Source organism: Phodopus roborovskii, unplaced genomic scaffold, assembly GCF_943737965.1.
Source record: "Phodopus roborovskii unplaced genomic scaffold, PHOROB, whole genome shotgun sequence".
Classification (NCBI taxonomy): domain Eukaryota; kingdom Metazoa; phylum Chordata; class Mammalia; order Rodentia; family Cricetidae; genus Phodopus; species Phodopus roborovskii.
The window spans coordinates 3,637,501-3,652,561 of NW_026126447.1; positions in this window are offsets into that span (position 1 = coordinate 3,637,501).

A 15,061-nucleotide genomic window follows, 5' to 3' on the forward strand; every position below is an offset into this window, starting at 1 on the left:
ACAAAGGCATTGTGTCAGGAACAGTAGAGAGCTCACATCTTAATTTACAAACAGTAGACTGTAAATACACTGGGAATATCAAGAGTCTACAGGATACCTCAAAGCCAACCCTTGTGACACACCTTTTTCAGTGAGTCCATGCCCCCTAAAACTTTCCCAACAATTTCGTCAGTTGGTAACTAATTATCCAAATATATGAGCCTATGAGGGCCATTCTCATTCAAAATAGTACAGTTAGAACTATGAAAGAACTTTGTAACATGCACACATTTTACATAATTTAAAAATAAAAGGAAATCTAAATAATTCCACTAAATTAGAGCTTAAAATAACATAACAAAATTTCAAAGATAATTTCCTAAATTTACTTGCCAAAATTCTACTAGTTCTCTAAAACTCAGAATATATGCATATCCCCCCCCCCAGGAATTGCCTTTTCCTCTCAGTTATACAAATACAAATTGAAATGAGAAGCTCTAAACTAGTCCCTCAAACTTATTTCTATTAAGGTAAAACTCTTCTTTATAAATGTGTAGTAAAATAATTTCCTTATAACATATTGAATTATATCATTCTGATTCATTGATACACCTAATTTTGGTGCAGCACCCTAAGGTACTTACAAATTAAATCTATGAATTTTCTTTTATGAACACTTTCATCCAAGAACAAGAAAGTAATAGCATTGTTTAATATCCTTTAATTTTTGAGAAAAGAATTTGAGTGTTTTACCTATGTTGTTTCACATGAAATCTAAAATGACACCATTATGCAGCTATAAATGCCCTTTTTGTTTTCCAAATGAGAAAACTGAGTCTCACAAATGTTAATTGATATCTTGAAGGTCACACATGCTGTAAGTGACAAAGCTAAAATCCTAACCCAATTTTATATTATCCCATTTAGTCGTGATTCATGTTGCAAAGTAAATGAACAAGTGAGAAGGGACTGTGGATTCACAATGTTAGAGAACAATGGAATGCAATAAACAGGTAATGATGAATGTTACATTGGGGCATAGATTATGGAACTAATTCCACACTGCCACAAACAATTGGTTCTGAGAAGTGTTCGCACTAAAACTTAAAAGACAGGGAGATATTCTTGATTTTGTCTTGAGTAAAGAATGGGAGTCATCCGAAGTATTTAAAGGAGGTTTCAATTCTATAGTGTAAAAATGGTTGTATAATTAAGTTTGACATCTTCACAGAATGTCATATCAGGTAATGTTAGATGAAATTTAAGAAGGGGAATTGGGAAACACTGGCGGGGTGGGGGTGGGGGTACTCAGTGCTGTGGAAACTTCCTGGAAAAAAAAAGTAAATTTGGGTGAAGAATAGCCACTTGGAACCACATGTGGGAATACATAGAAATGGGTTAATACTTAAGACAGAGCTAGCCGACAAGAAACTAGTACCCGGCCAATAGCATTGTATCAAATACAGAGTCTCTGTGTGTTAATTGGGGCTGGCCTGGCGGCAGGACAAGACCAGCAGCGGGCTGAAAAACCCTACTCCTTACACTTTATAGTTCCCTCTTTCTTATCAAACAGGATGAAACATTGTGTGTGTCCTATATTCATATACTATTGGAAACAGTGACAGACACAAAAACAATTTTCTCTAATTTTTTATTTTTGAAGCAATAATAGGTTTTTATTTGGGTCACTGGGATCTGAACTCAACTTCATGCTTGTACAATAAACTGTTGACTCACTGAGCCATTTCTGCAGCCCCACAACCTGCATTTTAGTTATATTCTAAAGGTAAGACATACTATCCTGAGCAAACAATGGTAAAGAAATGGCCCTTGTGTTAGTTGAAGGATTACTAGATCCATACATGTGTGATGATAAGAAAAATGTGTTAAAAATGTTCTCTAAGTTTTACCAAAACAATTTCTGCTTACTGAGCAAACATTTCCCAATATCCTTTGTATACGTTTTGGCCATATCATTGAGCAGCAGATAGAGAAAAAAATAACAGAAATTATATAAAGTATTCTTGTTAAACCTATAAAGTCCTTCTAATGATGAGCGACTATAACCTTCCATTTACATGTAAGTAACATGGAAATTCAACATGGTAGCCCAAGGCTTACTAAACTTACCTTCTTCTTAAGGAGACTGGTGTTTTGGCCTCATTTTACCAGGATGCTCATGTAGATAAGGTTTGCTTTACCAAATATTTGAGTTTAAGTAATGTAAGGATAATTCATCCAGTACAACTAATGGTTATGAATTAAAGAAACAATGATTCAAAGAAGTTAAAATTATGGTTAAGATTTGAGATAGGGCTTTTAAATCCTTCCATGTGTGATGTTTATGGATTATAACTAACAGAAAAATGGAGGCATAGAAGCAGAAAACCATTTACTTCTATGAGTAAAGAGTAATATGTTAATTTTTTTAGGGTAAAACTTCACATTATAATATAGAACACAGGTATGTGGCAAGGAAGATTTTATTTTCAAAAGGACTCAAATGAAACCACAAGTTATTACATTAAGAATTAACTAAATATGTTAAACCTTACAGATAAATGAGAGTTTTCTTATTTTCACAAAATGGTTCAATATTTTGAAGTCTTATAATGAAATTTATTTTGTTAGTCATAATTTGTTATGTATTCATCATATAAAGCAAAAGTTATATGTATGTTTTTAATTTGGCATAAAGGGAAATGACAAAACAATGAAAAATTGAAATAATGTAAAATGCATACCAATCTAAGATACATGTGATCTAGGTCTTGTTTCTAACTTTGATTGATTTATTTCAAATTAACTAACTCATTTAAATATCTCTGCATCAATTCTTTTATTTGCAAAATGGGAATTAGGAGTATTGGTCTCTAGTTCCTAATGAAGGTAAAATAGATGAGCTACTTCAAAACACTATAAGCAAACATCAAGCCTTTCATTATTGAATACATATTCATCAGAGGTGGCTGCTTCTGTCTTGAAAGTGACAAATATTAGTAAGTCTGTGTCAAAAACTTTGATTGCTTAGATTACTTGAAAGACTTTGATATGGAAATTTCAGGACACAACAACAAGACAGATACATTTCCTGCACCTGTGATTTAAAAAAAAAAAAAAATAATGAGTACTTCTTACTTTGCACTGACCACACAGTATCAATTTATTTTTCTCATTCCTGTGACCAAAATACCTGACAAGAAACAGCTTAAGAGAACAAGGAATTATCAAGGCTTGGGGGTGTATAGTTCATATTGATGCTCAATGTATGGCATGGCCAGAGAAGCTCTTGGCTGTGTGTGCATGAGCAGGAGGTTGCTTGTTCACAAGTAAGCATCCCACAAAGCAAAGTAAAATATCCGCTAGTGCCCTATTACCATTTTAATCCATGTGCTAGTGTTGCCCACATTTGAAGCAGGCCTTTTCTACACAATTCTCTATGATATTGACCTTATGGATACATGTATATGTGTGCCTCTCTATTAGCACAAGTGTATCTTAATTGAGTTAAGTTAACAAAATTAAACGCCATACCTTAATAGCAAGAATAAGTGTATATATGTATGTATGCATGTATGTATGTATCAATTGCTTTCCTTGTGGCAAAGTCTCTAAAATCTTTTTAAAAGGATAAACGACATCATGAGACCTGTTATTTCCTTTTCTCCAAGCAGGAATTCTCTGTTAGAGGTAATAACAAATACTGACTTTCTCAGTTCAGAAAGAAAACCAATGAACATATTTAAGAAACAAATAGCACCATCTCCAAAGTGAAAGCTTTAATTCTAAAAATCAACAATTTGTGTTTTACCTCTTTAATGATTGTGCTCAATTTTCTTGTTTTCTTGGGCTCAGCTGAAATTAAGACAAAAATAAGGCAAGTATCTACAGAGAAAGTATGAGTTAATATTACTTGCTTTCAGTGGGAAAAGCTGTAGTAGCTTATGTTAATGCCATGGTGTGTGAGGTGTGTGAGGGTTTCTGGTTTTTTTTAGGAAACTCATGACATCTCTCATAGACATGTCTAATTCTTACATAGCCATATTAATAAATAATCATTAAAATAGAAAATACATTGATATTATGTATACTGCGAGGTCAAGGTTAAGAGTTCATTCTAACGATTCTCCCTCCAATGAGTTCTGATAAACTTAACTCTAACATGAACTTGACATACATGAAAAGATGAGATATGGATGAGTAAGAACTAGTGGTTAAAATAAGAAAGTTAATCACTCTTTACCTGTTGATGATTGTTTAATTAGTTGAAAGGTTTTTGTGAAACAAATGTGTAAATATGGCAGGAAGTTGGCTAAAATTTTCAAGATCAGAGTACCCTGACAGTAGGCAAAGGATGTTTTATAAAAAGAAAAGGAAAACAAAACAGTATTCAGCTTCTATGCATGGAATTCTCATAGATTATGTTTGAGGTTAATGACACTGAAGAGGAGAAATAGAAACAATTTTAGAGATGGATTTTGCCAACCTCCAGATACTAAATGCTTTCTTCAAGTTTAAAATGTGCTTAATACACCTAACCCACAAAGACACCACACACATTTGTGAAACACAAAGGAAAATGTAGATGTTTATTCTCCTGTATTCATTAGTATTCTTGTTGCTGTAATAAAATACCTGACTTGACAGATTTTTACCTAAAGAGCTGATATTTTTATATTTTTGTTTGATATTTTCACACATACATGTACTTTGTTTTGATATAACCCAACTTCATATTCTTTCCCTCCAGTTCTCCCTTCTTTTCCTGACAGCATGGGAATCTATTTTTTTTTCCTAAACCAGATTGCACTTAGTACTGCCTGTATGTACATGAATGTATGATGATCTTTTGAAGCTTCCCTGGGCTCAAACACTAAAGAAATTTAATTAAAGTTGACTTTTATTAAGCCCAAATCTATTATCATCAATAGCTCCTGAGGTAGGAGGATAGATTCATGAGACTCTTCCAATCCCTAATCCATGTTGGGGTTTTAGCTCTTTTGATTTTGTGCAGGTCTTGTTCATGCAGTCATAACTGTTGTGTTTCATGTTACTCTTTCTCTGTTAACGTTCTCTTACAATTTCTCTTCATCTTTTCCCTTGAAGATTGCTGACTTTTGAGAGGAAGGAATATAATACAAATGTCCCATCTATGGCAGGTCAGACAGGAGCACCTATTCTCTGTGAGTTTTCCAGTTTTAAATTCCTGTACTAATCTCTTCCCTCTAAAAACAGTTATTTCCCGGATTAAAGATGGACTAATGTATGATCATGGAGATAGGCACTTATGGGAACAGTTTAGTATGATGTACATCTAGCATAATGATAAAATGCATTCTACCTAGAAGTCTGTGACCTAGCATGTCAAGAGTTTCTGGCTCAGATAATGCCACCACTTATGGGCTCCACCTTATGGAGCAGGCTTTAAATCCACTCATAAAGTGGTTGCTTAATCCCTTAACATTTACATCACTCTTCTACCAGTGGGCACTTTTGCACACCAGTTGATATTGCACTTCATAGGGTTCATGGCTGGGTAAGACTATTGATAATTTTGTTTTCCCATGGCAGTACTCACAGCATTTTCTAGCATTTTAAAGCTAGCTAGAGAGGAAGAAGCTTCCAGGTCACTACTAAGTTAATTTCTACAAGTCTTGTGATCCAAATTCATCATTTCTTCAGCAATAACATCTTCCTATCAAGTTATAGAGGAAAACAAAGAAAAGGGTTAATAGCAATATTTAAGGAGTTAGTAGCCTATTTATTTCAGCCTCCATGCCTATGGAATTTTGGAGTGGTATTGTTCCACTGTTACAGGGAAACACAATTAAAATTCATTGTAAAGTATATGTGTTGTATAGTTTTATGTTAACTTGACATAAACTAATGTATTCTGAGATGAGGGAACCTCAATTTAAAAGTGCCTCCAGAAGTTTGACCAGGTTATAGGGTAGCCTGTAGGGTATTTTCTTAATTTATGTTAATTAATTATTGGAGAGGACCCATTCAAATGTGCATGGTGCCATCTTTTATCTGGCAATCCTAGGTACTATAAAAGTCAGACTGAACAAACCAAGGGATCAAGGCCATAAACAGCACCCCTCCATGGCCTCTGCATCATCTCTTGCCTCCAGGTTCCTGCAGCATTTAGTTCCTTTCCTGGCTTCCTTATATGATGGCTTAAAATGTGAACTAAACCCTTTACTCTCCAGCTTGGTTTTTATCATGGTGTTTCATTGAAGGAATAGAAACCCTAATTACTTAGGAGGCTTCTATAGTAGGAGGTTTTCATATGGCTTTTTGAAAGGCCTTTAGTGTTAGATATGTCTCTCTGCCCTCTTCTTCATCCTCCTCTCATCTTTGACCCCATTTAAACCTGTTTGTTCTATTTTTTCCAAATTTCTTCTTCATATATCTTTTGCTCTTTACATTAAATTTACATTTGAAAAAGTAGTAGAAGAAATATTAATATGTAAAAATAGTCTATTCATATACCAAAAACAAGAAGTAAACTATCTCATTTACAAGAGCCTCAAAAATAATCACCAAACAAATTTGGCATGTTTAGCTTTTAAGAATTTTTTTGAGAATAATAATATGAATGATAGGTTAGTATGGGATGCTCCTGTACACTAAAATATGTATTATTGTCATTGATTAATAATAAAAGCTTCGATAGAAAATGGTCTCCCCTAGCATGTGGTACATGCTATGAGATTTCTCTGTACACTATAAATATGTAGCATTTCCCATTGCCATTGATTAATAACAAAAGCCAGGCAGGGTAGGGTTAGTTGGAACAATTAAATTTAGGACTCAGATGAGAAGAGACAGAGTTGTGAGAGACTTGATAAGCTGCACAAAAGACAATGTGCCAGCAGACTAATAAGAGCCATAGTCACATGGCATACATAGGTCAATAGAAAGGAGTTAATTTAATGTAAGAGCTAGTTAGTAATAAGTCTGTGTTGTAGGCCAAACAGTTGTTTATACTTAATATCAGTATCTGTGCAATTACTTGGGCCCTTGCTGTTGCAACATGGAAGTTACCCCTCCATTTAAAATGAACTGTTTAGAAATTTAACCTTGCAGAACACTATAATACATACATACATATATACATACACAAACACACACACACACACACACACATATGTATATAATCAAAAGTCACTTGTGTCTGTAGTTCATTATCCAACCATGGGGCTCTGTGGCATTTCCTTTTCCATGTGAGCATATAAGCATGTGTGTGTGTGTGTGTGTGTGTGTGTGTGTGTGTGTGTGTGTGTGTGTGTGTATGTGTATCAATAATAATCAAAGAAAGAAAGGTTATGGATTTGAGTTGAAAAGGGAGTAAGTGGAGCGCATGTTAGATATATGATAGAGGAAAGGGGAATAGGGAATGGCATTATTATATTTTAATTACAAAATAATTTTAAAAATATGAAATTTCCATAGTATGTCTGCTAAGCTTCAGGACAATCAGTAGACAACATACTCAAAAAGATGTATTTCCTTTGTTACAGTAATAGGATTTGTAATGCTTGTTGACTTTTCAAATATATCTTTGTTTAAAATCATGCTATCTAGATTTTGAAAGTTTACCTAATCTTACAGTTTATTTATTTAATTTTCCATTCTTTCCAAGTTTCTTTCTGGTACATGGGATTGAATTTGGTCTTTATTATTGATTATAGTGTTTACCCTACTTAATATTTACAAAAGAGTTCTTGCCTTGAAAAATCTTTTAATATATTATATATGTATATTATATAACATAGAATGAATTTGTGTATATCAAAGTGCTTCTGCTACACATTCGAATGTTTATATCCTTTTGAAAATTATGTTTTTAGTTTGATCACAGTTTAGCTTACCACCATCCTCTCCTTCCAGTCCTTTCCCACAACCTCTGCTATTCCCACATCTATTTTTCCTCTTTTCAGAAAAGGAGAGACCTTCATTTGTAACATTTGTAAATATCCAGGAGTCCATAATCATATAAACTCTTAAAACATGGATTACCTGCATCTGTCTTTACTAAATTCCTAAAAACCAGACTGACAAGTGGTCAGTAAATTCCAATTTTAATTCTGTTTTGCAAGAAATTATCCAACTGAAAGCACCTCTTAATGATATGTATGTATGACCTTTCTAAGAAAAAATATTCAAACTTGGCAGAAGAAATGGCTCAGCATATCCAGGGGCCTGTTGCCAAGCTGAGGAATCTGAATTTATTTTCAGTAGCCACATGGTGGAAAGAGTTAACCTATTCATCCAAGTTGTCTTCTCACCTCAACATGATCATAGATACACACTTTCATGTGCATGAGTGATGACACACACACATGCACAAACACACACACACACATACACACACACACACACACACACACACACATACACACACATGACCATGCCTGAAGATCATTCTAATAATACAAAGATAAAGTACAACAAATCCTACAAAATAAATTATTAGTTTATTAATAATACATCATTTTGAAAAAGTAGATTTCATGGTAGAATTATGCTCTTAAAATCGCTATTCAGGAGATCGACGACTAACTTATCCACCATCATAGAGCCCTCATCTAGTAGCTGATGGGAACAGAAGCAGACACCCACAACTAAACACTGAGCTGAACTGGAATCCAGATGCAGAGAGGAAGGGTAAGACCAGGCTACAGAAACACATAGAAACAGCTGACCTGAACAAGGAGGAGATAATGAGCCTCCCAGACTGATAGCTGGGAATCCAGCATGGCATTGACTCAGACTCCCTGAACATGGATCTCAGTTAGAAGGCCTGAGCAGTGTAAGGGACCTCAGACAGTCGAACCAGGATGTATTCCTGGTGCATAAAAGGACTTTGTGGGCACATCCCCCATGGAGGGATACTGCCTTAACCTAGAGACAGGAGAGATTCAAATGATTTGACAGATTTAGATGACCCCTCCTGGGAGGCATCATCCTACATGTGGAGTGGGGGAGAATAGGAGGGGAAGTTGGTCAGGGGGCATGAGAGTGTGGGAGAGAGGGAAAGAGGGAGGGAAAAGAGGGAGGGAAAGTGAACTGAGATATATATGTAAAATAAAAATAAAAAAGGAAAAAATATTCAGATAATAAAGTATGATAAAATCCATGGAGATAGAATCACTTTACTGAAAATTTTCTAAGAATTAGATATACATTGTTAAAATATGACCATTAGTCAAGTCTTAAAGTTACAGGATAATAAAGAAATTTTCCTCACTTTTTAAAATAAATATGTATCTATGGTATCAACTTCAAACTAATGAATTTTGATATTCATATACAATGAGTAAAAAGTTTTGAACAAAATATTTACTGTAGAAAATCAAATTTTTAATAAATTTATTTTCTAGAATGATAGTCAAACAACTTCCTATGTCATTTTATTTTTCCCAAAACATCATACGTTGATTTGCATAATTTATTCAACAATTATTTTTTATAATGATGTATAGCTAAAATTTCATCCATGCTTTTTATTGACATGCAAAGCAAACATAAAGCTAGTCACAGCCATTTATCATCAAAGGTTCATGACCCGTAATATATACTAGGGCAATAATGGCACAAAACTTATAGGAATAATAAACTAATAACTAATTAGACTTCAGACCAATTAAGAAGATAGAACCCAGTCAACACTGTTTGGCTCACCGAAAACCTGAGACTAGATACCCCAGGTATCTAGGATAAAACTAATTAATAATGTTCTAAAATGAAACACACACACACACCACAAAAAAAAACCAAAACAAAAAAGTAAAATGTAGTTATAAAATGTTTCCTAATGTTATTCTGCTATACTCATAGATCAGCACCTCTAAGCTATTATAAGAAACACTTCCTGCTACAGCAGATGGTAACAAGTATAGAGACCCATAGCCAGGCATTACATAGAAATTGATAGACCTTAGAACACTCAGACCTAAATGCAATGTCTCCTTCAAATCCCTCCACTCAAGCATAGGGAACCCTCTGGAAGAGAAGGCTGAAAAAGTATAAATACCAGAAGGGATGAAGGACTCCAAGAAAACAGGGCCCGCTAAATCAACATGAGCAAAGTTAATATGAACTCACAAAGCTGAAGCTGCCTGTACTGGGCCTGAATCAGGTATTCCACATATATATTATGGCTTCTATTTTAGCCATATGGCCCATATTTATGGGATTCCATCATGTGCAAAAGAGTGGGTAGGTCTCTGATTCTTGTGCCTTCTCTTGGGCTCTTTTCATTCTGTTGGTTTATCTTTTCCAATTTCAAAGTAATAGTTACTGATTTATGTTAAATTTTATTTTGTTATGTTTTTAAATGAATAAGTTAATGGCTGAATAAAACTCCAACCACAAGGATAAAGATTAACCACTGAGCTTTTGTTTCTCTGCTTTGACAGAGAAAATCAATTTTCTCTAACGGAGTAACTCTGAGTATATCAACCACTCCAGGGTATGCCTCTTGTTCATGAGTCATTGACAAAGCATATGATAGTCTTCACATTCCTTTTGTGTGTGCCTTCATTTGGTTATAGCGTTTTTAATTGTTTTTTTCTGTTTGGGGTGGGTGGTAATATTTTATTTTCTTGGTTTTGAGGGATTTTGTTAATGTATTTGGTTTTAGTTCATTTTTTTATGAGAAAGAACTTAAACTTTGGGTGGTTATTAGGGGGTAGAGAATCTGTAAATACTTTGGGTAGGGGAAGTCTATGAACAGAAGATATTTAAATTTAAAAATTGTTTTAAATAATAAAATATAATATAAGATGAATATTTATATTTATTTATGGCAATAACACCTATCATCATGTCAATCTCATATTTGGCTCAGCTAGCTTATGAAGAACACATTCTTTATCCCTGTAAACATTCTAGGAAATCTTGGAATGAACCAAATGTATTTTTGAGAGTGAAACTAAAAGATGTCTTAAAGGGATGAGCTAAAATATTGTTGAGATCTCATCTAACATCCTGTTTTGTCTATTTTGGCAATTCAGGGTTAATAACTTAGTTAACATCCTAATGAACTTATAGTGAAGGGTTGGAAAAGTCACTTTCCTGTTAGTTTTCTACACTATAAAAGTGAGTGGATGCTTTTGTCAGGAGACTACTACACAGATTAATTAGCTGATGTCTGCACAATGATAAAGATTGTATAATACAAGGTCCATCTAATAATAAAGACAGACGAAAAGGCCAATTGAAAATTTACCCAGCACTTTGTAATGCTAAAATGGGGGCAAAGGGTGAAATGGCCAAACAGAATAAAAATAAATAAATAAGTAAAAAGAGTGCACAGTGTGCATATACAAATGCTTTAGACACACACATACATGCACACTACAACAACTTCATTAACCTTTAGAGACCTCTGTCACCCAATGGTCTCAAAGCAAGTAGATTAGAATGGATATTCAAAGAGGATTATAGGTCCTAATGAGAAATCAGTTTTGCAGCTATTGAGCATGTCTTCGTTTAGGTTTTTACATGGACTTTCTGATTTTTCATTCTCTGAAATCAACTTTTATGATTAGCAGAAAGATTGGAATATTAGTTCACAGGATTCCATATGCCAGTCATTTTTCCTTAATATTAGCATTTTGCATTAGTGTGTATATATGTTATAATACATGAAACAATGTTTATAATTTGTTAAATAATATTCACATGCTATTTAGATTTCTTTGAGATCACTTAATGTCCTGTATGTTCACTGGTATTTTTCTAGATATTTTATTATTTAGTAATCTTAATTCCTTAGTTTCCCTTTGGTTACCACACTTGAGTAAATTTTTCTTCTATTTTTAGATGAACTGAATATGTCCCTACCAAATTCATATTCAGAATTGATGCTACTGTGCCACATGATAGTATATAATGATGGGTCCTTTCTGTGGAGGCAGTAAAAGTTTAGATAAGCCCTTGTCAGTGAAACTTTAGTGATAACATTGATACCCTTATGAGATGTGTACCTAATCTCTCTCTCTCTCTCTCCTTCAACTCTCCTTTCCTCCTCCCCCACCTCTTGTACAGAGGGGAGAAGGAAAAGACAGATCTTATTATCTGTAATTCTTAGAGGGTCTCATTAGATCTTAAGCATGTTGGCTCTTTAGTGACGGACTTGTACCTTCCAGTCTATGAGATTGTGTAAGATTTTCAATTCACACTATTTTTTTTAATATTATATCCAAGCTGAGAAAATCCTTGACAGTATTTAGTATTTTGTAAAATTTCCTCAGTGGGAGTTCTTTTGCCTTTGTCCTAATATTTAGTTGTGCTTATGCTGTCATGTATGGAAGATGACTATTACAGTTTTGACTGCATCAAACGAGGGTCTGCAACATTAACTTGGCATAAGGTTTCAGAGATGTGTTTTTATTTTAATTCATGTATATGTGCGTGTGTGTTAATGATCATCTGCATAAGTCTGTGCCACATCTGTCTAGGTATTCACCAGGGCCAGGAGAAGTCATTCAGTCCCTTGCAATTGGAGTTGCAGGGCTTTGCAAACCACCTGATTATGTGTGCTAGAACAAATGTTGGTTCTTTAGAAGAGCATGAATCTCTCTTAACTGTTGAGACACTGTGTGGATCTGTAACTTACAGTATTCATTTTGATCAGCTGCCTTGAGAAGTGGTCATTGATGGTATCTTTAACCAGAAACCTTAATTTCTTCTTTAGAAGCACTAACTGTGGGTAGTTGAAATTTAAGGATTATAGTATTAGCATGAGGAAGTGTTCAACAAGTCCATGCAAATCTTCATGAGTAACATGTCTAATTTCATCATTAATTTATTTACCCAATTGTTAGTTTTTGTTACTTTTGTCTTAGAAATAATTATTTTACATTTTGGTTTATACTTAAATATAATAGCTTATAATAAAACTTTCAAGATTTGAGTACTGGGAACTTGTATAGCTGGATACTGATAATGTGTCTTTTTGATTTCTGTCAACCCTTCTTTATTGTTTAGTTCCTCTTTTGGCATCTTGAATAAGTCTTCACATTTTTTGAGTATACAATCTATGAGTGATCATCTTGTCCATATCCTTCTTCAATTTTAGCATTAGATGCTTTTCTAAAAAGGCTTAGATTTTTTTTTTCTTTTTGTAATTGGTAAATGGCAAAAATTGCATCCAACTCACCAAGTAAAATATGCTTTTATTTTAATTAAATAACTTATTAGATGTGTATTATAATATATATTTAACATAGTAATGTTCATAATATCTAAGTTATATACCTCCCATATATATATATATATATATATATATATACAAATGCACAAATTTACATATAGATACATATATAGATAGATTCATAAATGCATATGCCTAAGGAAAGAGAGAATTTCATGCAAACAAAAAGAGAATGATATTTTCATATTTTATGGAAAATAAATATTTTTGAAGTCATTATTTTAAGTGAAGTAAGTCAGAGCTTAAGAAATACAAATATTGTATATTTTATTTCATTCATAGATGCTACATTTTATATGGATATGTGAAGCTATAAATACACAACACAACTTTCCTCCTACACACATACCATGAAAACATAAATGACAGTTGATAATAGAGAACACTAGCATGAGGAACAAAATGTACAGAAAAACTAGAGAAAGATGAAATGGGTAGCACATATCTTCAAAGGATATACTTACAAATATCTTCTTTACAAACAACACTAAACAAATCAATATTAACCAACCAAAATGAATTTGTTTCAAATGTTTTGCTGTCACATTTATGCATGGAGAATAAGAAATTCTTCTGAACTTAGAAAAATGTTATGTGATTTACTTCAGAAAGTGATATGTCACACCCATGTACCTAGCATGTCTTTTTTCATCATTATAAGATAAAGGACACATAGTCTAAGTAACTGACACTACATGGAGATTAATTGACAATGGACAATGACTTAAGAAATGAGAGATAGAACTGGAGAGACATATCAGTAGAAAATGAACTTGCTATACAAGCATGAAGAGTTGAGTGCATGTTCCCTAATACCCATGTAAAGTAGTTGCAGCAACACACTTCTACACTAGCAAAGTGGAACTTAGGAACTCAGTGCCCAGTCAGATCATCAATCTTTGTGTTTATTGAGAAGATGCTTCAAAAATAAACAACGGTAGATAAAAACCAATAAAGATATCTAGTTATATAGTATTGAACTTTGTCCCTCATATATTACACACACACACACACACACACACACACACATATATATATACACACACACACACACACACACACACATATATATATATATATATATATGAATCTATGATAGAACATCTAAACCCACATGTATACATTAAATGTACACGTAGGATTTTTTCAATTGTTTAAAAAGGCAAAGTCAACCTGTAGAGTGCTCATCTCTAAATGAGATATCTATATCACCTTGTCTAAAACCCAGGGGATATCACAAAAGAGTTGCAGAATATTCTGCTATGCTCATAGATTGGTGCTTAGCCCTATATATGACAAAGGGCTGATCTCCAAAATATACAAAGAACTCAAGAAACTAGTCAACAATACACCAAATAACCCTATTAAAAAATGGAGTACAGAGCTGAAGAAAGAATTCTCAATAGAGGAAATCAAAGAGGCTGAAAGATACTTAAGAAAGTGCTCCACCTCCTTAGCTATCAGGGAAATGCAAATCAAAACTACTTTCAGATACCATCTTATTCCTGCCCGAATGGCTAAAATTAGAAACACCAATGATGACTCATGTTGGCGTTGATGTGGAGAAAGGGGACCACTCCTCCATTGCTGGTGGAGTGCAAACTCATTCAGCCATTTTGGAGATCAATATGGCGGTTCCTCAGGAAAATGAGAATTAGTTTACCACAGGACCTGGCAATCCCCCTCTTAGGTATATACCCAAATGATCCACATCCAGGCAAAAAAGACATCTGTTCAACTATGTTCATAGCAGCACTATTTGTAATAGCAAGAATCTGGAAGCAACCTAGATGCCCCTCAATTGAAGAATGGATAAAGAAGACGTGGCACATCTACACGATGGAATACTACTCT